Below are 26022 nucleotides of genomic sequence, written 5' to 3' on the forward strand. Positions count from 1 at the left end.
TACTTCGTGAATTTCATTGATGATTACTCCAGGCATGCATGGGTATTTCCGCTTAAAGCAAAGTCCAAAGTTTTTATGTGCTTCAAACAATTTCTGGCTATGGCTGAAAATGTCTCAAAATGTACTATGGGCACCCTCCGTTCCGATCGAGGGGGGGAGTATATGTCTCATGAATTTAATGCATTTTTGGCTAGTCGTGGGATAAAACACCAATGTACAGTGCCTTATACACCTCAGCAAAATGGTGTTGCTGAGAGGAAAAACAGGTCACTGACGGAAATGGCACGATGTATGGTCAAAAGTCAAGCTTTGCCGCATTCTTTTTGGCTTGAGGCCATCATGTGTGCCACTTATGTACTTAACAGGTGTCCTACAAAAGCTTTGTAGTCTATTACTCCATATGAATCATGGCATGATAGAAAGCCTTCTATTGAGTACGTGCGTGTTTTTGACTGTTTGGCATATGCTTTGGTTCCACAAGTGCAGCGCAAAAAATTGGATGATAAGGCTGTGAAATGTATTTTTGATGGTTATAGTGCTGAAAGCAAAGGTTACAGGTTGTATCATCCGCAAACAAAACGTATTCTGGTTTCACGGGATGTAGTGTTTGTGGAAGATTCTGTTCAGCCCTTGTTGCCATTGTACTAGAGACAGTAATGTAAGCTTACAAGACATTTATGACACTTTGTTGCCTCTTTTCAGTGGTGGAAATAAAAATGTATGTTCCAATGAGGAAAATGTACAGCCTATGGGGGTTTCTGAAAATGTTTTAGATCAGCCTATTACTGATGCAGATGTACATGATGTACTTGATGAGGAAAGGGCTGAAAATGAGCAGGGTAGAGGTATGCTAAAATGGCTGGTGCACACTTTGCGTGACAGTAAATTGGATGCACCTTTGTCTAATCGTACTCGTTCAGGCTCTCGCCATGTATCTTATGCATCAGATTGTTATGATTTGGCTGTGTCTAGCTTACATGATGTTGAGGATCCTCTGTCTTTTGATGAAGCAGAGAATTCAGAAAATTGGATGGCTGCCATGCAATCAGAATATGATGCACTTATAGAAAATGACACATGGACTTTATGTGATTTGCGTCCTGGCAAAAAGGCCATTGGTACGAAGTGGGTTTACAAGTTGAAACGCAAACCGGATGGTGAGATCGATCGCCATAAGGCTCGGCTTGTTGCAAAAGGTTATGCACAGCAAAAAGGCATAGATTATGAAGAGACTTTTGCTCTCACTTGTTGTATGACTACTGTACGTTTTCTATGTGGCACATTGGCAGCTCATTTTGGTTGGGATGTACATCAATCAGACATTGTTACTGTTTTCTTGAATGGTGACATATTTGAGGAAGTTTATGTAACGCAGCCTCGTGGTTTTGTCATAAAAGGACAAGAGGACAAAGTGTGCAAATGTAACAAGGCTTTGTATTGGTTGAAGCAATCTCCTCGTGCTTGGTATGAGAAAGCTGACACTCATTTGGTCAAACAAGGCTTTCGTAATAGTCCAACAGAAAGCACATTGTATGTAAAGCGTGAGGGTGATGTACTTCTCATTGTGGTTCTTTATGTTGATGATTTGCTGATCACTGGACCAAATGAGAGACATATTGATGAATTTAAGGCTGATTTGAATGCTACTTTCAAGATGAAAGATTTGGGGCTGTTGCATCATTACTTGGGTATATAGTTTAAGCAGTGTGATGGTGGTATTGCCTTGTGTCAGAAAAGTTACATAGAGATATTGCTATGTAAGTTTGGACTTGAGGATTGCAAACCTATTGCCACTCCCATGGAAACAAGTTTTAAGTTGAGTCTACATGATGTTGGCGATCCTGCTGATGTCACTCTTTACCAAATTGCTGTTGGTTGCCTCATTTATGTATGCAACACGAGGCCGGATATTCAGTTTGCAGTCTCACAGGTCAGCAGATTTATGCATAGCCCAGGGTCTAAGCATTGGCAGGCTGTCAAGAGGATTTTCCACTACCTTTGTGGCACTTTACATCTTGGCTTGTTTTATCCCAAGGGGGGATCATTGCCGCCATACTTACATAATTTTTCGGACTCAGATTGGGCTGGTTGTTTTGACACGCGAGTGTCCACAAGTGGTTTTTGTTTCATGCTTGGCAGTTCATGTATATCATGGTTGAGCAAGAAGCAACCTACTATGGCCACTTCGAGTTGTGAGGCTGAGTACAGGGCAGTCTTCACAGCTACGGTTGAGTGTGTATGGCTTAGACGCCTTATGTCTGATTTGGGTGTTGGACAGGACACTGCCAACACTATCTACACTAACAGTCAGAGCACATTGGCAGTTGCAAGGAACCCAATTTTTCATGCTCGCACAAAGCACATTGAGGTGCATTACCACTATGTCAGGGAGAGGCTCTTAGCAGGAGAGATCAGCTTGGCTTATGTGCCAACACAGGACAACCTTGCAGATCTTTTCACAAAGGCATTGTCTCATGAGAAGGGGAAGCTTTCCGCAAAGCTTTGGGCTTACTCCCCTTTGTGGACTGATCATGTCCTTAGGGCAAGGCACTTCCCTTTACTCATGTGCTAGCTCTCATTCACCGCATCACTCCAGGGGGGATTTGTTACCATATACATGTGGTAGTGATGTGTGTGAACACACTAGGACCGCTGGGGCATTTTTTCCCTCTGTAGGAGGTTTTTTGCCCCGTGCATTCTATATATGCCCATCACTCTAGGGCTATCTATCTTTCCATTGCACACTAAGTAATACTCTCTCAGTTGTGTGCCTTGAGCTTCCTTCGTCTTCTCCAAGCTGTGTGTGTTTCTCTGCAACCCTAATTCCGACAGCATCCATCCCATAGGAAATAATAGAGTCTATATCTTCCTCACAGCCTTCCAAACAAGCTCTAAATGGCTCTCAACCCATATGATTCACATTACACAATCCTTAGCTTGGCGACCGTACCTACCACATGCATTGCAGTTCTCATTGAATTTTACCCTAAATGTAGGGCATTCACTAGTACTATTGTTAAGTATGGAGTGTGATTTACCCCTTGTAATTTTCTGTGGTAATAACGCACATTTGTAAGGCCCCCATTATAAGGAGAAGCCATTGTGCGTGAAGGAAAATCACTCGCTGAAAATAAAAATCACTCGTCAAAAACCAAAATTTTCACGGCCAAAATTCAGGGGCAACTTTAGGGGCCTCGGGATTTTTTTTTCCTTCGCCGGAATATTCCTTTTTGTCGAAATATTATGGCCGGACAGCGTCCGGAAAGTGGACCCTCAAGATCTTACATGAAATATGCATGTGACAGAGATTGCAGAAAGAATTTGCAACAAAAACCTGTACCCTCCTGTTTGAACTGAATATCTTTCAAACGGTCGAGAATTTGCAAAGATTTTCTTCTGCAAAGTTGTAGAGCACGCGAAAATGGTTGGATGTACTAAGAATTAATTAAATACGTTGATTCCAACCAAGAGAAAACCAATCTGCAAAATTTGCAGCATGTCCTTCACAACCTGCAGGCAATCAAAGTGACACATCTCAAAATCGGCGAGGATTTTGAGAAAATTTTCTTCTGCAAAGTTGAAGAAGAAGAAAAATTGGTTAAGACTAGGGGGAATTGGCCTGAACGCAAACCTTTTGACAAGACAAAATAGATCTACAAAAATCATGCTGCACTTTTTATTGCTTCCCCGCTTGCTTCCTTGTCGAGCTCCAGTTGTGCTCTCCGATCCCCGAGGCTCTCATACCAGTTGAAGTGCATGAGTGGGAGAGTGCGTGTGTGTGTGTGTGTGTGTGTGTGTGTGTGTGTGTGTGTGTGTGTGTGTGTGCAACAATGGAGAAGAAGAAGAGAGGAGATACAAGTTTTGGGTGGACTCCAAACACAATAGTGTTTACGGTTATAAGTCCTTATTGTTTTTGTGTAGAATGAATGGTTATTTCTCGGTTAGTCTCCGGCCGCCCAACACTTAGGCATGGCACATTGGGATTTACCATCCCAGCAATTGCAAAACCGTTAGCAACGCCCTTGTGGAGACTACCCTCGAGCGCCTTGTGACCCTCTATAGATTGATTGATGTGAGTTGGCTCTCATTCAAGAGGGAATTGAGGAAGCCTCGTTGTAGCGCTGGCATTAAGAGAAGATCATAGTCAAATGTATGTCACATGCAACTACCACTTGCAACCCCGCACCACTCATAATGTTCAATCAACTTTTGATTGACCCACCTACCTACACGTTAGCAAAGCAAGAGATCTTATCATGGAAAAAGGGCACCTGGACACAAACCATGGAAAGACAATAGCAGGAGGTGAATACACTACTCTTAGCACCTGATGTCATTAGTTGATGATTTTCCTCCTTCTTGCAGCCCTTGCTTGCCCTTTTACTTGCAATTTGTCCCAATCCCCCTTCTTGTAGGCCCTCATTTCCCCCTTTTAGCGCAAGGAAACCCTGCCACCTGCAAGAGGCTCTCCGAGCACTATGAGGACTGCTTTCCTATACGTGCATGATGGCCCAATGAGAAGCTGATTTTTCTTTACTTGTTTTTGGATGTAAATTTTTACTTTTATTTAGACGCTACTGGTTGTTTTGCTTTCAATTAGATGCTTTTGGTCCTGCAGTTGAGGCCAAGGGAAATGGTCTAGATCATGCTAAGTGGCCACTCTTAAAATCAAGAAACTAAAAAAGCTCTTTAGGCTCACCAAGTAAAGATGTGAAAGATGTTGTGAGGAGCAGGAAGAAGTGCAAACCGATGTGCTGGATAAAAGCCAAGTAGAGGAGTTCGAGCCTACAGGGGTAGACATGCAGGTGAAGGTGCTATGTGGTGCCATGCTAATGGCTATGCTGATAAAAGTTGCAATGGAATGTGCTACAATGGTGCAACAGATATGTAGATCTTGCGTGAAAGATAGAGCACTCTTGATTATGGAGCAAATGAGCAGTGTGGTAGAGAGTGAGTCTCTCTCTCCTTTGGATGAGGATGAAGTGGTAGAACAGGAGATTGAAGAGCACGCAGATGGAGTTGACAAGGCAGAGGCGCTAATTGACCTTGATGGTCCAATTGATGAGGAAGGGCTTGATGATGTTGGAATTGAGTGCATTATAGATGTGGAAGCAAGCATGGAGAAAGTGATGGAAGAGCTTCCAATGTAGCAAGTGTGTTCTATTGCACATGAAGAAGAATCCAAGTTGCATCTTTGATTTCAAAGGAGGTATGTGAGTTGTGGTTGAAAGGTATGCTTGTAAGTGTGGTTGTGCAATGGGTTACCCATCAGATATGAGGTTCTCTTGAGGAGATATTTGATTTACATGGTTGGGAGGGAGGGTTATATGTGTTTATGGAGTAGGAGGGTGTTCACAATGTTTCTCTGTTTGAAGCACAATGAAGACAGGGTGATGCTAGGAGTGGTGCAAGCTTGCAAGGGTGCTATGGGCTTATTGTTTTCATGGATGCCTACGTGCCTGGGTACAATACTATTAGAGGTTGTTGTAGATGGTTGGATGCGCTCAAAGATAGGTGTTTAATTCAGGTGTTCAGACAAATTAGGGGGTTGGGCAACCCGTTTGAGGATTGGCGGCACAAAGCAGGAGTAGGACTTTGTACATATGGTAGAAATTTTTTGGTTTTCTCACAGTTTTTGCTAATTTTGTAGCTTCTAGTTGAAGAAAGGATTTTTGTCATTGAACATGAATGTTCCACAAGGTGGTTGGGTAACTATGGTTCATCTAAAGTTGTTCAGTGCACAAAGAGTGAAATGTAGGGCTATGTGGGCTCTCAAGGGCATGCCAAAGTGGTTGAGAAGTTGTGAAGGCGAAGAGCAGGCAAGGAGCATAGCAAATATGTATGTTTTATGCAGTTTTTAGGGCCAAAGTGCTTTGCCATGGTGCATGCTAGAGTTGGATGGTCAAAGTGTGCAAAGTGTAGAAATGGGAGTGCAAACCGTGGCCCTCAATGTGCTCTATAGGCTGGTTTAGACATTTCCTCGACCAGGACTACGATGTGGAAGTTATGGTGGCAACTTGAATTTGGAAGTGGTTTGCAGATTTGTACTAGGTTGGGCATTTGTAGATGGTTAATCAGAGCTGAAGTGAGTGCATGGGCCTAAATTGTTTGTCTTATGGTGCACTTTGGTCTTTTCAAATAAAAAATTGGAGTTTCAAATGACCAAGATATGATCAATTTAAGTTTCATCGGGGGCCAATTATGTGTCAGTTTGATTGCCTTGGTAGGTGTACCATCTAAAGTTTTTGTAGATTTTCCACGGTTTGTATGGGTAATATGCTACATGTGAAGGCCATAGGAAGTTACAACATGCTGATTGGAGCTGAGATCAGCAGGATATTAAATTTTGAAGTCGGGAGCAGATGCATGATAGATGGTGCTAGATGACTTTTGCCCATTTGGGCAGCCTCGTTTGAAGGGCTTGGCAGAGTCTAGATGTATTGAGATTCTGGAATTTTGAAGCTGGAGACCTTTGACCTAGTTTTTGTAGCTCAGGAGTTAGAGCAACAGGCAGTAGATGGGAAGGCATGCAAGTTGGATAGAAAACAAGATTTTTTTGTTAATTTTTAATGAGACTTTTAAGCCTTTGGGGGAAAAATGCTCCAAGAGATGCCACATGGTGCAGGCTTAGTCCCACATGGGGGCACCAATGCTTAGGTATCATTTGATTTATACAATTGTGTGGCCATTTGGGGATGTATAAGGGGAGGGACAGGGGAGATCTCCCAAGCTCATTGCTTATGGTGGGTGCTCATGGTGCTCCATGTGGGTGGCAAGTGGCATAGTGAGCATTTTTGGGTGCATGGCAGCAGCAGCCGGTGGATGGTGTTGTTGTGTCATTGAATGGTAGTAGCGTTGTACAGTGACATGGCATGCAGCCCATGGGAGCTTATTCTCATGTCCTAAGGGGGACAACCTTTTATTGGAGAAGAAGTCCCACCCCCGGCTTGTCACAGCTTTGTGACAACCAAAAGAAGGAGTGGATCACAAGCGGCTTAGGAGCAAGCAAAGCCGAGAGAAAGTGGAAATTTTCATGCACTAAAAATAGGAAAGTTGGGCAAAGATAGGAATGATAAAAATAAAGGGTCACACCCTATAAGGGCACATTTTTTCTTCTTTTGAAGGGGGGAGATTTTGGGTAGACGAGAGTTCTCAGCAGGAGTGCTTTTAGCAGGGAGAGCTCCATGGATGAGAAGCAAATGAGGGCTACTAAGGACGAGGAGTTTTTTTGGAAAATAAGCGATCTTTTTTCTCATCGAGGCATGTGCCCATGGAGCCAAGTTGAGGGAGGTGTATGCGCCTCAATTCGAAGCATATGGTGTTCTTTGTTGAAGAGGAAACTAATCATAGCCGATTTTGGCCCCATCTCTCCCCCCTTTTCTTATTTTCTCTACTCCAATGTGTGTGGTGCTGGTGCGTGTGAGTGGTGTGCACCCCCCGGACCAGTTGTGTGTGAGATAGAGCAAGTAAGAGAGGTGTTGTGTTCTGGAAGTGCTGGAAGCGGGAAAATTCGTGTGATTATTGTCTGGTGATTGTGTGTGAAATGTGTGTGGATTACTATGTTTGCAAGTGGTGGTTTTCTTGTGGAGGTGTGAAGTTTTGAAGGTGATTTCTAGTAGATGGGGGTGTTGTGAGTAACCTGGGCCATAGAGAAACATTTGTGTGTGTTTTCGAGTGTGTTCCCATTCCCCCTCTCCAACATCAATGCTGTGCGCTTACAAGGCAACAACAATGAAGGGAATTTAAAGAAAAATCCCAAAAAATGATTGAGAAAAGAAAAAGGTTGATCTCAACAAAGTTTTAAGAATCAAAGCCAAGATATGAAGGATCAATGCTGGTAGACAAGATTTATGAACCCATCAATGCAGGCTTAGAAGCCTTTCAAGTGGGCTTGAAAGCAGGTATCACATTTAAAACTAAGTGGAAAAACTATCCAACACCTGATATGGAATTGGAAATGCTGGAAGCTTACAAGAACTTAGTGCAAATCATGAAGACAATGTTTGAAGTACATAAACAAAAAGGGGAAAACATTGAGAATCTAGCAAAGGATGAAACAAAACTAGAGCTAGTGGAAACAAAAGACACTAAAGAATCGAGGGATTCTTTAATTTAAAATAATAAACTTGAATTGATAGTACTAGACGATGAGGAATGGCTAGATGGACTCCCCTTAGTGGAGGAAGATTGGTCAAATCACCTATGGGAAAGAGATAGATAAGTTAACGATGGAAGCCACAACTCCAATGAGGAGGTTTGGTTAGACCAACCACCCATGGATTTGGATGGACATTATTTATATGAATATTGGGGATCAGAGCAATCAAACTTGTGAAAAGCCCAAACCCTCAAGACCCTACCCTCATACCTCAGAGAAAATAAAGAAATATCACTAGCAAGTTGTCCAAATTTTGAAAATTTGGGGTAATGGGGGAAATCAGGTGTGGATGTGCTTGATCCCCATTTTAAAAAAAATCAATGGAAAATTTGTCTCTTTCTCTCTCTCTCTCTCTCTGTCTCTCTCTCTCTCTCTCTCTCTTTCTCTCTCTTTCTCTCTTTTGTGCATTCATGCTTGCTGCTACAAGTATATCAAGCAACAAAAAAATCTCTCTCTTTCTCACACCTCTATGCATGCCATCACATGCTATTCCAAGGAATCTTGGGCCTTTTGTGTTGTGTCCAGTGTGATCTTGGCAAGGAATCTCTATGCTATTTTCAATGTGTTGTTGATTGTAAAGTGTGAGCTTTGTCCTAAGGTGTGAGTCAAGGAGAGGAGAGTGGATTTATCCCACATACTGTGGAGCAAGGCTGTAGAGCTACTTAAAGCTCATTTCATGAATGAATAAACAACAACTCTATTTTGCACTACATGCTTGTCTATGGTGAGTTTGTGCTAAGCTAAGTCAATACTCAAGATTGTGTTTATGAGTCCAAGCTAATTCTATCTTGGAACCTAATTCACTTGAGTGATAACCTTGCTTACACACACACTCACACATTGAAGCTATGTTTCTCTTTCATCCACCATAGCTAGCTCGATCCAATTCCTAACATTTGGTATCAGAGCTACGGTGTGCTAGCTAGGATTGTTGTTGTACTTTTGTGTGTTAGTTTGATTGGCATCTCCTAATCATCATTAGGATCCTTGGTATTTCTCTTCTTCTCTTCCCATTGCATACCTTGTGACTAATTAGCATGAATTAGTCAGTGTGAGCACGTTCTTGGGTTTGATTCCCTTGGGCCACTACTCTCTTGGCTAATCCTGAGGTTAATTAGTATTATGATTAATTATTAGGTGTTTCTCTCAATATTTTTCTTACCATTTTTTGTGTTCCATTACTCCCAAGTACGGCACTACCTTGATTTGTCACTTATGAGCATCCATAGCCAATGTCATGAGCTTCGCAATGCATCCTCCCATGCTCCAATTGGACATCTCATGTGAAAATAATTGCTTAATTAATTTTGAAAGCTTATGCTACTATTTCTCTGTGTTCTACATCAGGGAAGTGTGCTTAGGTGTGTGTGTGTGTGTGTGTCTGTGTGTATGTGTAAAGTTGATGCATGAAATGCTCACATCTTTTGTTGGACCCGCAAGAAGCGCCCCTATTATAGGGTGTTGACCTTTGAGGGGCCATACCACAAAAAGCCAATAGCAAAGGCGCCCACTGGGCAGACTCCAAACAAGCAACAAACTGAATCACATGCATGAGGCGGGTCCGGACCGGTAGGTGTGGCTTCGTTTGACTACGCCGTCTGGTGTCTGGAGACCGATCGCCTGCCCGCACTCGCGCCTGCTCAACCGGCCGCAAGCGCCTGCCCCCACAGCTTCTGGTCATGGGCCTGACTCCACGCGCTCAACCCTTTTTTAAAAAGATTTCGGGTCCTCCCTTGTTGGGCCCCCCTTCCCGCGCTGCCTTAAGGGCTTCAAGCCCGCCTTGCCCACTGGCATTATCACCAGTTCCCGCGGCATCATCCCATCTTCCCAAAGCATCCTAAGGGGCAGTTCTCACTTCCATTGAGCTTAGCTCAAGGGGCCATTCCTGCAAGCAGGATCCTTAAGCCTAAGGCATGCTACCGCAGCTAGCGAGCAACATAAATTTAAGAAAAGCTGAGGGCTCTTTCTCACAACTGATGAGCCTCGAATACATCCTTTCCAAAAGCTGTCAAGGCCAGTCAAAGAAAATCTTCAAAGCATAACCAAGCATCCAAAGGAGCACTACTTCATTGTGAAGAGGGGCTTCACCGACCGGTGAAGAGGAGCTTCACAAAAGGAGTAGAGCTTTACTAAAGGAATTTTCACTCACTCTTTCATTCTTTCTCTCTCTCTTCCACTAAAATTATTGCAACCAAGCACAAAATTTTGCAAATAGCTTTTTCTATCATCAATTGTGCTCGTGTAAAGAGGCAGACATTGGCTAGGAGAGTCTCCTAAGCTAAGACCCCTCTATTGGCACAAATGAGGGACAAGGGAATAGAAAAATTCAATGAGGAGGGATTTCACACTTGGCAAACGAAGTTAAGAGGCTACCTTATGAAAAAATGTTTGTGGTCTGTCATCAACACTGCCTTAGAGCAACAAGCTGAACCTGATGGAGTGCACACTAGGGCATCTACACTCATAGCAAGTACACAGAATTTGGCCAAAGACGAACAAGCATTGGGAATCATCATCACCTCCTTGCATGACAACTATGTGCATTTCATAGATGAATGTAAGCATGAACATGATGCCTCGCATGTCCTAGAAAGTAACTTTGGAGCTGGGGCCAAAAGAAGCAAAGTTAGTCTTAAAAGACAGCTTTACAAAGTTACTATGATTGAAGGGGAGGACATTGCTAGCCTAGTGAATAGGCTCAAGAGCATTGTCACGCAGCTCACTTACATCCAGGTTGAAGTACTAGAAGATGACAAAGTGTCCATACTATTAAGTGCACTTCCACCTTCGTATGACCACTTAGTCACAATTCTTGAAGAGAAAGAACCAGCACCACCATTCCAAGATGTCATCAACTCTGTCCAAGCACTAGAAGAAAGAAAGCAAAGAGGTTCACATACCTCATCAGGAGGAGTTTTTATCGCAACATCTTCAGGGGGAAGGCATTCGCCATCAACATCAAAAAACGAAAGAAAGTGTTATGAATGTGGAAGAATGGGACATGTAGCAAAAGACTGCTACACAAACAAACCTTGCAACAAATGTGGTAGGAAGGGACACCCTTCTTCTCGGTGCTACTCAAATGGAGGCAGTAGCAGTGGAGAAAGCAGAAGCAGTAGAAACAACAACAGAAGCAACGAAGGCAAGAGACCTGACAGAGGATCAGCTCACATAGAAGAAAAAAAGGACAAAGACAAGAGCAACATTGTCTTTTATGAAGACCCATTTTGAAGATGCAGACTCTCTACTTGTAGGGGAGGACTTTTTCCTGTGTGGACATCACCATCCTTTGTGGATTTTTCTTGTGTGGATTTTACCATCCTGTGTGGATATCACCATCCTTGGTGGACTTTATTTTCCCTTGTGGATATCACCATCTTATGTGAATTTTGTTAGCCTGTGTGGATCATGCATCTTCAGTATCTTGTCTTAGTCCAAACCTCAAGGGGAGGATTGTAAAGTGTGAGCTTTGTCCTAAGGTGTGAGTCAAGGAGAGGAGAGTGGATTTATCCCACATACTATGGAGCAAGGCTGTAAAGCTACTTAAAGCTCATTTCATGAATGAATAAACAACAACTCTATTTTGCACTACGTGCTTGTCTATGGTGAGCTTGTGCTAAGCTAAGTCAATACTCAAGATTGTGTTTATGAGTCCCAGCTAATTCTATCTTGGAACCTAATTCACTTGAGTGATAACCTTGCTCACACACACACTCACACATTGAAGCTATGTTTCTCTTTCATCCACCATAGCTAGCTCGATCCAATTCCTAACAGTTGACAATGAAACACACCCAGTATGGTGGAAGGTGTGCACTATTTTAATTATTTTCACACACAGGCACAAAAGTAGAGGTAGAGGGCTAGGCTAGCACACAAAGAAAAAGCGTATGGAGTGGGCTAAACACAAGTCTATGGGAGTCTATACGGGAGGAGGATCCCGACAATGCACAATGGGTGGAAAGAGGAGGAGGGGGGGTGAGGAGAATTTGTGGAGATTCCACGTATTGTAAATTCAATTTTGTAGTGAGTAGTACTATGCAAGACCACGAAATTAAATTGGGCAAAGCAAACTCTAGATGTGGATAACTTAAAATATATAATGTCAATGCCAATTCAATGCATCGTTACATTGGGCGAGTTGTTGAAGGTCAAATCGCATCTATGGGAAGATCTGGAAAACACTTTAGAGAAAGTGGGAATAACAGGGTTACCAAAAGAAAGTCAAAGAGTTTCACTCGGAAGAATCTCAAAGTAAACTTGTCAAATCGATTCATATGAACAAGATAAGAGACTACTGCAAAGGAATGAAAGAAATGTGTCACTTCCAATGCAATATAACGATGTAGTCACCATGGATTTACTAGATAGGGAAGCTAGCATTGTCATAGCAATAAAGGCATTTTGGGAATCCTCGGGAAGACCTACAATTATGAAAAAAACAATGAAACTGCAATTGGTAGATGGGAACATCGAACAACCCATGTCGTTCTGAGGTTCAAACAATACCAAAACAGTTTTCTCACTACTCGACCCGGGAGTAAAATCACCAATCAATGAAACTAGTGTTAAAACCAAATTCAAACAGTTCAAATTGGCACCAAGACAGGTTCAAAACAGATACCATCCATTTCAAAAAACTCAAACTGGCTCATCAAACAAGTTCTCAAACAGAACTCAAACTTGAAAAGAAATCTCGACATCAATCGAGCTGGAAAAGTCGATTGACTTTCCATCTTGAAACCTGCACCAAAAGTTAGGGTTAGGTTCCTTCCATAAGGTCGTAGCCCACCACAACATGATCCCCAAACTCTAGAATAGTCAAAACAAGCCTCGACAAGCAATGTTCCTGTGGCAGTGATGGTGGCCGCAAGATATACCAATCACACTGTCCTTACTTACGAGTCGAGTGTCTGAGCTGCAAAGCCTAGTTGGAAGTCCACTTTCTTGACTCCTATCCTCAATAATCCTAATATGTCTTGCCTTTTTTTGTGACCTCAAACATTGCATCTCAAAAACAGGAAGAATTATTTGAACCCCTCCTGTTGCCACAAAACACCATCTTCCATCGAGCATATCTTGGTGCACACGACTCGTATTGACAAACTGTGAACACTTATTGACTCCCAACAATGCACACAATTCTCTAAAACTCTAGATGGCACGTCTACTAAGGCAGTCAAATTGACACATACTTAGCCCCTGGTGACACTTCAGCTGGTCATATTTTGGACATTTGAACTCCAATTTCCGATTCAAAAAGACCGACATGCACTGCAAGTTGAGAACTTTAGGCCTATGCATTCACTTCTACTTGATCCGGCCATCTTTTATTGTCCGATGTCTAGCAAGGATCTACAAACCACTTCAAACTTCAAACCAAAATAACGTGCTCTCTATAGGTCCGATTGAGGAGTCGTTTGGACCGGCTTGTAGATCATACTAAGGGTCACCCTTGGAACTCCTATTATTGCACTTCTCTCACTTTGACCAACCATCTCTAGAAAGAACTATGGTAGAGCACTCTAGCCTCAATAAACCAAATAAAGTATACATATTTGTTGCCTTTTGCCTTCCCTTGATCTTCAAAGCTTCCTTACCACCTTGACATACCCTTCATAGCACACACAACCTAGCATTTCACTCCTTGTAGCATCAACCAACTTTAGTTGCACAATCACTGCACAACCCCCTTGTTGAACATTCTCTCTCTTTGCACTAAGTGGAGGGCCACACCCTACTATAAACACCATGTGATTTTCTCCCTTGTTCTTGCATGTGGGATCACTACTCTCTCTACATGGCACTTCTCGGAGCCACCTTGACTTTTGAACTAGAGAGAACCCCCCCTTCAATGCTCAATGAAAACCCACCTTTCTCACAACTTTGAAATGCTCCTATTCCTTACTTACTAGTCCAGTGTCTGAGCTGCAAAGCCTCGTTGGAAGCCCACTTTCTTGACTTCGATCCTCAATAATATTACTATATATTGAATTTTTCGTGACCTCAAACATTGCGTCTCAAAAAACGGGAAGAATCATTTGAACCCCTCCTATTGCCACAAAACACCATGTTCCATCGAGCATATCTTGGTGCACTCGACTCAGATTGACAAACCGTGAACACTTATGGACTCCCCACAATGCACAAAATTCTCTAAAACCCTTGTGAGGCCAAAAAAACTCTAGGTGGCACGTCTACTAAGGTAGTCAAATTCGTTGCCCTGGTGAAACTTCAACTGCTCATATTTTGGCCATTTGAATTCCAATTTTTGATCCAAAAAGACGGGCATGCATAGTAGGTTGAGAATTTTAGACCTATGCATTCACTTCTACTTGATCCCACCATCTTCTATTGCACGGTCCGACAAGGATCTGCAAACCACTTCCAACTTTAAACCACCATAACTTGCTCTCTGTATGTCCGATTGAGGACTCGTTTGGACCGACTTGTAGATCATACTAAGGGTCACCCTTGGAACTTATATTATTGCACTTTTCTCACTTTGAACAATCATATCTAGCAAGAACCATGGTAGAGCACTCTAGCCCCAATAAACCTAATAGAGCATACATATTCATTGCCTTTTGCCTGCCCTTGATCTTCAAAGCTCCTTACCACCTTGACATACCTTGAGAGCACACACAACCTAGCATTTCACTCCATGTTGAACATTCATGTTCAACCAACAACATGACTATTGGAATTTGGAAGCTGCAAAACTAGCAAAACACTGTGAGCTAAGCAAGAAAGTACAAAGTTTTATTCAGGGTGTAGATGACTCCTACTTAGGATGGTTTCCCAACCCCTTCTATCAACACTTGATGCATTGGAGGTACCAACTCTCTTTCAAAATATATCTTGAGACGCACACCATTCACCCTGTGTTTAAGAAACCAGCCATTCATCCTCATCAGCTGATAGGTACCATTGGGAAAAGATTGTTGGACCTTGTATGGCCCCGTCCATTTTATCTTGAACTTCTTCTAGAAAGTGAAATCAAGATATCTCTTATACTTCATCACCAAATCCCCTTTATTTATTTTCTTCTCCAACAAGTGTTGGTTAAACTTTACCACTCTTCTCTCTCGTTGTTTCACATAGAAGTCAGTTGTTGCTTCTCGATCCATCTTAAAAGATTCAAAAATTGTAATTCTATCCTACAAAATATCTTGATGAGTTTTATCCATTTTCCACATAACTTTCAATGCTCCTAGCTAAATGTGCACTAGTAGCACTACCTCTTTGCCATAAAACAACTCATAAGGGATAAAGTTGGTAGCAACTTTATAAGAAGTCATATTGGCCCACAAACACTTGTCAAGATTATCTTCCCACTCCTGAATCTACTTGTACACATACTGGTGAGAATTTTGACTTTCTGCCTATTTACACTCTTGAAGATCAAACCATTGCACTATGGATAATAAGGAGAAGAAAACATGTGTTAAATATACAAATTCTCCACTAATGCACACACTAGATTACTTTGGAATCCTTGACTTAGATAAAAAATGAGTGCCAACCACGGTACTCTAAATTGGTAACATATGTAATCAAAAAATCGACAACATATGTAATCAAAAACAAATTGAGAAAATGTGTGAGAATTTACCTCTTTTACTACTTTGGCTTCAACCCAAGTGGTCAAATAATCAATGGCCACCACTATGTATTTCCTACCACTTGCCAACTTGTGTGGTGGACTATGTAGTGTTATGGGTTCCTATAAGTGCAAGCTAGTGCTAAAGCAGGTATAAAGGTTTTGGGTAGGCAGGTGATCGTAATAATGTATGTTTAATGTAGTTTTATTATGCTAAGAAGGCTCCAAAATGGGCCAATCATATTGGAAATCAAGGTACTTGAAGTGCTAGGATTTGTTTTACAGTGTGGTCCTTGAGGTGTCCTACTAGCCGGTCTAGACGGGCTCCTCAAATAGAGCTACGGAGTGAAAGTTATGGTGGTTCAAAGTTGGGAGGCTTTGCAGATCCTCGACAAACAGAGAAAGTGTTGACAAATGTTCACAACCAATGTTAGTGGATAGATTTGTAGTGCTCAAGTTTTGGAGCATGTTTGTCCTTCTAGATCATCAATCGTAGCTCAAATGGGCAAGTTATGGTCAGTTGAGGTTTGTTGAGGGCCAATTGTGTGGAACTTTGATTGCCTTGGTAATCATGCTATTTTGTGCTTTTCTTGACTTTCTAGGATTCCAAAGGTGTTATACACAACATGGGAAGTTGTTTGGGTTTCATGGTTTGTCCATTGGGCTCACAGTTGTCGAGATACGGTTGATAGAAGTTGGGGTCCAATTGTTGGATGAGGGACCCAAATGGTTTTCTCCTGTTTTTAACACATCAGTTGGAGGCCACGATGAGGTCAGATGGAAGCAAGGCTTTGATGTTCAAGGTCCTAGTTAGCTCTCAATGGCACTTTGTAGCTCAAGCATTGAAGCACTAAGCAAGAAATGGCACTGCCTGAAAGTGGTGGGAAGGAGAGGGTTTTTAATGATAGTGAGCTATACTTGGAGTTCTTGGGAGCTTGGATGGGGGGAGCAATGTGGCGGTTCCATGTGGCTCAAAATGAGCCCACATGCAAAAAAAGGATCCTAGGGAGTATGCTATATAGCCTAGAGTGGCACCCCTTTGTAGTGCATAAGTTGAGAGAGAGAGAGAGAGAGAGAGAGAGAGAGAGAGAGAGAGAGAGAGAGAGAGAGAGAGAGAGAGAGAGAGAGAGAGAGAGAGAGAAAGAGATCTCTCCCAAGCGGCTATGGAGGGGTGCTACGTGCCGGTGGCGGGCCCATGGCATCACGGTGCCTTTGTGTAGAGATGGGTGGAAAGTGGTTCTACAATGGTGGCAGCCATTGTTGGGGTGGTGCTATTGGATGGCAATTCGGTAATGAGGTGGCAAGGGAATTTCCGTGCCTAGTAAGGGCCCAAATTTTTTATTGAGGGAAAAAAAGGAGCCTCTCCCATTAGCGCTAGTGCTAGTACTTGGGGAAGGGGGCCATCCTGTGAGCTGAGAGAGAGAGAGAGAGAGAGAGAGAGAGAGAGAGAGAGAGAGAGAGAGAGAGAGAGAGAGAGAGAGAGAGAGAGAGAGAGAGAGATGAGTCAACATGGCCTTTTAAGACATGAAAATCACCAAAAAACAAGAGTCCCAAGCCTATCAAGTTGCTAAAAATGGACAGAAACCCCTATAGAACCACCCTTTGTGGTCATTTTTAGGGCTTTTTGCACAGGCATGGTCTGTGAGAGCCAAGTGAGGAGCCCAAGGGGCTATTTTTGTTGAAGCATGTCATTTTTTCATTGTGATGGTTGTAGAAGTTGAGCAATGTCAAGCCATTCCCCTCTTTTTAGTGTCATTTTTTCCTTCCCCTCTCTTTTCTCATGTTGTTTGTGTGCGTGTCAGTGCCGGCAAATGTGCCTTGCCCGTGGACCGTTTTGTGGTGAAGAGAGAGTGAAACTGATGTGTTGTGTGTTGAGAGTGGTGGAATGAGCCATTATGGTGCATGGGTTGCATGGGTGTTGGATGGTGGTCTTGTGCATTGGTTGGTGTGTAGACGGAGTTCTGCTAGTGAAAAGTGTATGTTTTGAAGGTGTTTGTTGAAGTAATTGACCAACACACATCAAATCCACCTGGTCAACAAATGCACATTAATTCTTCTTCAATTTTTTGCCTAAAGCTAGATTTATAACTCCTAATCCCGAGAAAGCTGTGTAATAACAAAAAAGGCTAGAGAGCTTGGTACACCCATTGTTGTAATAATTGTCTTCTTTTAGCCCAAATACCTAGTTTAGATCCCTAGGGATCTAAGCCAAAGGTTGTAATTATTAGAGATGATTTACTGTGAACTAAAGAGCATATGTGTGATATGGGTCTACACTTGCACGGTTACATCTCCTTGTACGGGTATGACATGCAATGAAACTTTAGGTGTTGCTTCTACTGATAGCCGTTTTTCGGCTCTCCGTAATTGCCATAGTGAGCTACCTCACCCTATCAAAATCACTCAAACATTATGGTTATCCTCACCCTTTCACTATAACATAGGCGTGTGTGACTTAGGAAATTTTTTCCATATCTCCTTAAAACCCTCATCTAGCTAGTAATTCGGGCTAGTTGAGCCAAAAAAATAAATAAAAATAAAAGCCAAAGTATATTATGGCCCTTTTGTATATAAATTTTCATTGTATACAGGGCCTAAATATGGGGATTTTTTATTATAATTATTTTGGTATTTATTTAAATATTTCTACCTAGGTGTGTGTTATTTACCTAAGTATGCTATGTACATTTACTCACCATTACCATAATATTTCTTACTTATGTATTCTATAAAAGATCATTTCACGCAAGCTTCTCTTTTTTTCGGTATGAATCCACTCCAAGGAAAACCTCAAAAAACTATCTTTCACCATCAACCGTTGCCTTTCACTAAATTCTTATTTCCTACAAGTAACATTTCTTACCTCTTGTAAATAGATATACATCAATAAAAAAAAATGAGAACCCTCCTCATTTGATTCCCTATATTTTCATATATTTATTTTTATATACATAGCTCACACTATTATAGATTCCATGAATTGTTTATATACACTAGCCTGTTTTTCTCATCATATCCATATATTATATTTATGCATAATCCACAACCGTGCATGTTTTCAAACACCTAAGAATCAATTTCGTCATGCTCTAATGCAAGGAGGGACTCACTTTTGGAGTCCTTTTTTGTGAAGAAAAATAGGCTTTTTGGTGGGATTGTTTATATCCATCTCCACTCAGAATTTGATGCGATGGTTAAAAGACAAAATGTGGAGGGCTGAATAATCACCTCAAAATTTTTGGTAATTTTTGGAGCTACCACCAGTGAAATAGGATTTTTTGAATGTTGCCCACTTTTCTCACAAGTAGCCCATAGTCTTCTCTCACCTCCTTTCCTACTTTCACACACACACACACACACACACATTCCTCTCAATCCCTCACTAAAACCTGCAACTTTCATGTCTTCTTTCATCTTCTTCACCATTCCCATCTCTCCCTTAATCCATAGCTCAAAATTATCATCTCTACACACATATAGCTCAATTTCTCTCTCTAGAATCAAACTCCTATTACCATAACCTCTTCATCCTTTCACAAAAAGGAGAAAAAATCAAAAAATAACCAAGATCAAGCTATACAAAAGGAGGAGTTTGATCATGGAAATTCAACTTTTCCATGGTCACAAGAACTACACCGATAGATTTCTACAACTGCTCATTCCCTGAAGGCGATAGGTGGAAAATTCTTTTTCCATCTTGTGCTTTCCATCAAATTGTGTATATTCTCATCCTTCTCTTAATTTTTATCATTGTATAAATCATGTGATGCACCTTGAGTGCATATGACATGTAATTTTATCCCATCCTACTAGCTACAAACTACTAACACTAACCAGTAATATACTAACACAAAATAGCCATTGACCTAAGAATAAAAGACACCTCACCTCAAGCCTACATGTGCATAGTAACTCTCTCTCTCTCTCTCTCTCTCTCTCTCTCTCTCTTCTTCCTTAAAACTTTACTTTCACCTTATCTACCATCAATAATGCTCTCTTTTGAGCCCACATCCATGACTCAAGCAAACAAAGAAGGCCTGTAATATTTTGATATTCAGATAAAATCATAATCCTGATTCGTTAGCTTGTAAATTAGGATTTCCAATAATCTTAATGAAAGGTCCCCAACCTATAAATGGGCCCCTATCCTTCTTGTAAATAACCTTCAATATCTCACATAGCACCCCAACACTATGCATGAGGAGAGACTTAGGCATAGCAACCACTTTGTGAGCTTCACTTTTGGTGTGAGGGAAGCCTTCAAGCTACATATTGCAAGTGAGAGAGCGTGAATTAAAAATCTCAAAACTACTATTGTATATGTTCCTCCGTCATCAATAAATTGAGGTTTGGTGCATCAAAGAAGTGATTCAACGTTCAAATCTTCGTCCTTCCACTTGTGCAATACGGTTTGGTGAATTCAAGGTGACTTGTGTATTTTGAGTTTCTATCATATGATCTTGTTTGAGAAAGTGTCTTAATGTGTTTTCATTGCCAATTTTGTGTCCATTGTAAGAGGGTATTGTGGTGAGAGGTCTCCCACACCCTAAGATAGTGTGTGTGTTGGTAATGTTTAACATTTACTAAGCATTGAGTTAGCTTTCTACAAGCTCTACGATAGCATCATAACGAACCATCTCCATTTGCAAGTCACAAACAAGGTATTACACAAGCTCCATTCCTCTCTCTCTTCTGGTTGTGACGAAATCTCTCTTGCATCCTAGTTTGCATACCATAACTAGGTGGTGCCCTTTCACTTGTTGGTTGTGGGTTTGCTATTGTTTTTACTTGCTTGTGGTTGCCCCAACCCCAATTGAGCAGCAAAAGATCTTTGAAGGGTGTTTAGAGGTCGTCTCTCTTGTTGTCCGCCCCGGACCGCCTCAATTTTGGTGCCCTCACTGAGGAGGGCTTGTGTATGTTGTTGTGAATACTCAGCGTTTAGAGTAATCAAGTAGCCTACATGAATCACAAAAAATTGTATGACCCGTTTGTTCCTATTTCAAGGCAAAAGGTGCATATCATTGTAAGCACAAAATTACAATTTCAACGAGTAATTCGTAGAATTTTGGGCCCTCTTAGGTTGGCTGAGATAAACGCTTCGGTAAATCCTTTTATTTTGCCTCTTATTAGGTACGACCTTAGTTTGGATGTTTATATTTTTGTTTGTGTTAAGCATTAGGTCATGCATAGACCATGGATAATGGCCTAGGAATAGAGGTTTTTCGCTTTCATTTCACTCCACACATTAGAATAAACATTGCAATTAGTAGGAAAATCCATTTTCAACAACGTATGGTGGTCATGTTTGGTGTCCAAAGAGTAGGAGAAATTCTCGCATCACCAAACCCTGTCATTCCCGCCTCTTGTTGATTATCATAGGTCATTTGATGTGCATATTTTTATTTTGTTGTAGAATAGATTGCAATTTAGAAAGCATTATTGTGTAAATCTTTTCAAGAAAGAAAAAAAAAACGTGTTGTCACTTTGAAATTAATTCAATGGAGGCCCAATGCCAAATGTCAAGATATCCTTTTTTTCTTGGAGAGCCTGGCGAGGATGCCGAGCTATTTCTAGTAAATTTCAAAATGGCTTGCTGCATAAAAAGAGTGATAGGAGATGAGGAACGCTTAGAAATGTTTGAGGTAGTTTTGAGGAAGGATGCTAGCACTTGGTTTGACTCTCTATCTCAGGAGGTTAAGGAAAACTATAACAAAGTCGTTTATCATTCCAAGAGACACTCAAAAGCTATGGCAAGATAGTTTCTCACAAACAAAAAGACTTAGATGACTACTACATGTATAAACAAGAGTTTCTATGTCTTTGGGATGTATGTGAGAAATGTTGCTAACCCTGGTGATGGTGCAGAGTTACTAAAGAAGGAAAGGCCCATAGCTGGTCTTTTTCCCACACTCAAAATAAAAGTCAAGGAGGGTGAACCTGGTACCTTTGATGCAGCTAAAACTAGGGTTGTTGAGAAGTATAGAAAACTCGAGTGCCTAAGGGGAGAGGTTCCAATAAAGGGTCCTAGACCTAAGGTAAAATTTCAAGCATCAACATGTATGTAGATTCTTGAGGTAACAACAGAGGTAATTGAAAAGTAAAGTGAATCCTTAAGCAACTTGTCAATCCGCTTTGCACAAGCTGTAGGTCCCAAGGGACAAACAAAGAAAGCAAAGGAGCAAGAGCCACGATCTAGATGACTTTTTCAATGTTGGAATTGTGCAGAGTATGGACATGGGATGTATACTTGTCCTCGGCCCCATGGGGAGTCAGGGAGACCTAGCTTGAATTATGAATGCAGGTGAAGGAACTAGTCAACAACCACGGCTTCTACAAAGGCCAAATGGAGCAAGAACACCTCCACGAGGAGTGGAAGGAGTTCCACCTTTGCCAGATCCAAATGTGCATGTGGTAGAGGTGAGAAATTCAAATGAGGTTGACATGGAAGCAAATGGCATTAAGCGTGGCCATGGAAAAGGTAAGGAGAAAGAAGGAGACACATCAAAAAGTGATCATGGACCAGAAAAGAAAGCGAAAGAGACCAAGGAAACCAAGGAAACCAAGAGAACTTGACATTGTACCAACCTCCAAGACTTCCCCCTTGGTCATGGTATGGCTCCATACAACTTGTTGGAAGACATGAGAGGTAAGGATCCTGATATCTCATGTCCTCAGTTTCTTGCATTATGTCCACAAGCTAGGAGGGATTTAACGAGGGTAGCTAGCACTAGGAGAAAGGTAAAAGAGAGTGTGCCTATTGTAAAAATTACAAAAGATGAAATGAATGATGATATTACACCTATGCTAGATTGTTACATCAAATGAATATTGGTTAGGAAAGGTCTAGTGGATGGGGGTGCACAAATTTGCATCATGATAGAGGGACTCGTGCAAAGACTAGGCATGCACATCCATGAGACACCTAAAGTCAAAGTGAAAATGGAAAACAATAGCAAGGCTATGTGTATAGGCATTTGTAAAAATGTCTTTGTGGAGGCCTTTGGCATTAAGAAGGTGGTGGATTTTTATGTTGTGTCGACCAAGGGAAGTGGCTATCCATTTATCCTAGGAAGAACATGGCTAATGAAAATGCAAGATTTGTAGGATTGGGAAAGTGGAAAGTTGATTTGTAGGAATGAAAATTATAAGAAGGTTGTCTTTGACATGAAGAAGAAACATCAAGAGGAGATCCATGAAGAATCATCGCAAAGTGAGACGAAGGAAGACTGTGCTGATAGCACTTCAGAAGAAGAAGGTAGTGGTAGCACTACGGAAGAGGAGTCTTCCATTGAAGTCATGGGGATAAGGTTTAAGCCAAGCAACCAAGAAACCTCTTGCCCAGGCTTGGAGGAGGTAGCTACTCAAGAGAACCAAAATTTGGAAGATGAAGGAATGTTAGAAGGTATATTGTCTACCACACTTACAAAGGATGAAAGAGAGGAGTTCAAATGTGTGCTAAGAAAGCTTCCTAATATTTTTTCTAAAGACTACACTGATGTGCATGGAGTAGATGATGTTCAACACAAGATTGAGCTAAAGCCTGAGGCCACACCTAAGGCTCAAAAGCTACGAAGACTAGGAGTCATCAAGGAGCAGGCTTTACTCAAGGAGGTAAGAAAAATTCTAGCAGAAAATTTCATTTATCTAGTGGAGAATTCAGAGTGGGTCTCTCCTTTTGTTGTCACTCCCAAGGAAAACGGCAAGTGGAGGGTATGTGTGGATTGCCGTCCACTAAATGAGGCAACCGAAAGAGATCACTTTCCTCTCCGATTTTAAGATGAGATACTAAATGAGGTAGCTGGTCATGAGAAGTACACTATGTGTGATGGCTACTAGGGCTACTTTCAAATAGGTATCGCATTAGAGGATCAATTGAAAACAACCTTCATCACTCCGTGGGGTTGTTATGCTTTCAGAGTCATGCCATTTGGCCTGACAAATTCTCCTACAACTTTCCAACGCTTCATTAACATGGTGTTTCAAGCATTCTTTGGAAAGTCCATTAGGGTTTTTCTTGATGATTTTTGCATTTATAGCTCAAAATCATTAAAGGATAGAAGAAGGTTTGAAGAAACTCTATGATAAGTGAGGTCAACTCAACCCCGACAAATGCCACATAGGTGAGGATGAAGTGATCTTGCTTGGTCACCAAGGTTTCCTAAAAAGGTTTTGAGGTGGATCCTTCAAAGGCAAAGGCTCCTATTGAGCTCCCATCACCCAAGAATCTCAAAGATGTCATCTCATTCATTCAACAGGTGAAGTATATGTCACACTTCATTCACTTAGGTTCCGAGTTGCTTCATCCTTTGCAAAACTTGACACAACAAGTAGAATTTGCATGGTCTGATGATCTTGAAGAGTACTTTTGTAACATTAAATACATTTTGTCAGAGCTCCAACACTCATGCCTCCTTGTTGGGAGTACACATTCTTTTTTAGATCTAGTGTTGGAAAGAAAATAATTGGTACAATTTTATTACAACAAGATTCCCACAGTACGAGGATGCGGCCCATCTACTTTTCTAGTAGGTCATGAATGCTTTGGAGAGAGGCTAAACGGAGGTAGAACTCATGATGCTTTCTCTCATGTTTGTAAAGAGGAAGTTTAGATCCTACTTGCTACCAAAACCTTTTGTAATTATCACTGCAAAAAATTTGTTCCCTTGGGTGTCATCTCAAATGAATCTTAGTACTAGGATCTCAAAGTGGATTATGGAGTTGCAAGAGTTCCAATACTCTTTCAAGGTAGAAGATAGTGTGCGTGCACAATTGGCGGGGATTCTCACTTATAAGGTACATGAGAAGGAGATTAAGGTGCCTGAAATAAAGACCCTACCATTGCCACCACCAAAAAGTATTCCTAATTCTTTCACCTTGTTCTTTGATGGAGCTGTTTGACGAGTCACAGGAAAAGCAGGGAGAGGGCTAGTGTTGCTCAACCCAAGTGGAGAGGTGGTCATGAAAGAGAAGGTCAATCTACTAGGTTCAACTAGCAACAATAAAGGAGAGTATGGCATACTACTTCAAGGTTTGAAGATGTGTATTAGTAAAGGTATACAACGTCTCATGGTAAAGGGGGATGCACTTCTCATTGTGAAGCAAATCTTAGGCATTTGGGCAGGCAAGAATGAAAGCCTAAGGAAAAAGGTTCATGTCATCCGTAGGTTGTTTAATCAATTTGAAGAAGTGAAATTGTATCATATTCCTAAGAAACAAAATGAGGTTGCTGATTTACAAGAAGTTACATGCGTTGAGAAAGTAGTGCAGGTCATCATGGTGGCAGCAGTTGTCAAGGAACCAAGATACTAAGGATTGGAGTCATTGGCTCCCATTATTGGCTACATTTTGGAGGGCGAGTTTCCACAAGACTTCACAAAATCTCAGAAGAGGAGACTCATGAAGAAGGTGAGTTTCTATCTCTTCCTAGAAGGCTCCCTCTATCAAAGAGGAAAGGATCAAGTGTGCAGAAGAGTACCAACAATGGAGGAAATTCTAGCCATTCTAAAAGGTTTGCATGAAGAAGCTTGTGGTGGTCATTTTTCCCAAGAGTTAACTATGAAGAAGATTTTTCTTGTAGGGTATGTTTGGCCAAGCCTGCATGTGGATATCCCACATTGGAGTAAAAGCTGTCACAATTGTCAGGTAAATGGAAATAGGAGATTGGTACATGGTCCAAGGCAAATCATGATTGCAAATGGACCCTTTTAAAAGTAGGGCATTGATGCTATGGATCCACTGTCTAGAACAAAAAATGGTAAACTCTACAATCTAGTGGATGTAAATTACATGCCTAGGTGGGTGGAAGATCAAAGTGTGGCAAGGGTAAATGGAAAAATAGTGAGCATTTTGTCTACACTAATATTGTTGCAGATTTGGCACACCTTTGGAGACTATTTTTTATAATGGTCCAGGGTTTAGGAAGGGTTTACTCATGGAAGTTTGTGAAGAGCTTCACATTCTACATCGCCATAGCACACCCTACTACCCACAATCAAATGGTTTGGTGGAGAAGGCTAATGGTGTCATTGTAAGCATCATTAGAAAGATGGTGAAAAACAAGACAAATTTATGGGATGACTTCTTGGATGGTGCCTTGTGGGCATATCGAACCACATATAGGGAGGCAAATAGGGCTCACTCCATTTCACTTGGTGTATGGTCAAGAGGCTTTGCAGCCTATCAAGCTCAACATTCCAACAATACGACTTCATGGCAAAGCAGCACAAGATAATCAAGAAGCATGGATGGATCAACTTATTAC

This window comes from Adiantum capillus-veneris, chromosome 19, assembly GCF_014529385.1.
Source record: "Adiantum capillus-veneris isolate H3 chromosome 19, ASM1452938v2, whole genome shotgun sequence".
NCBI classification, from domain to species: domain Eukaryota; kingdom Viridiplantae; phylum Streptophyta; class Polypodiopsida; order Polypodiales; family Pteridaceae; genus Adiantum; species Adiantum capillus-veneris.